Source organism: Myotis davidii, unplaced genomic scaffold, assembly GCF_000327345.1.
Source record: "Myotis davidii unplaced genomic scaffold, ASM32734v1 scaffold796, whole genome shotgun sequence".
Taxonomy (NCBI): Eukaryota; Metazoa; Chordata; class Mammalia; order Chiroptera; family Vespertilionidae; genus Myotis; species Myotis davidii.
In genome coordinates this window covers 756,844-757,157 of record NW_006287809.1, presented here as the reverse complement: position 1 = coordinate 757,157, position 314 = coordinate 756,844, and the positions used below count along the sequence as shown (strand labels likewise).

At 67.2% G+C, this 314-nt stretch overlaps 1 protein-coding gene across 1 annotated transcript in view; it reads left to right on the top strand.

Annotated features, from left to right (window-relative positions):
- Positions 1 to 314, top strand: part of CEACAM19 (carcinoembryonic antigen related cell adhesion molecule 19) — a 35,104-nt gene that overhangs the window by 34,322 nt on the left and 468 nt on the right. The gene's annotated exons all lie outside the window — the stretch shown is intronic.

The following is a 314-nucleotide window of genomic DNA, read 5'->3' as shown; positions in this document are numbered from 1 at the left end:
TGGAGCCGGGTGCGGAAGGGTCAGGAAGACCGCTGGGCGGGGCTGTCCACCAGCCCCCTGGGTGCCCGTGACAGCCTCCGGGGAGCCCCTAGGCAGGTCCTTCCCCTCCTGAGGCTGCAGGTCCCTCCTTGGTCAAAGGCCCCAAGGCTGTGAGTGTCACAGCAGGAAACCAGCCCAGAGAGGGAAGGGCCTCGCCCAGGGTCACACAGCAGGTCAAGGCCCACCCCTGGGCCTGGATCTCAGCCCCTTCAGGCCCCGCCTGTCTGCCCCTGAGTCTCTGTCCCCCTCTCTGTGCCTCTGAGTCTGTCTACAGA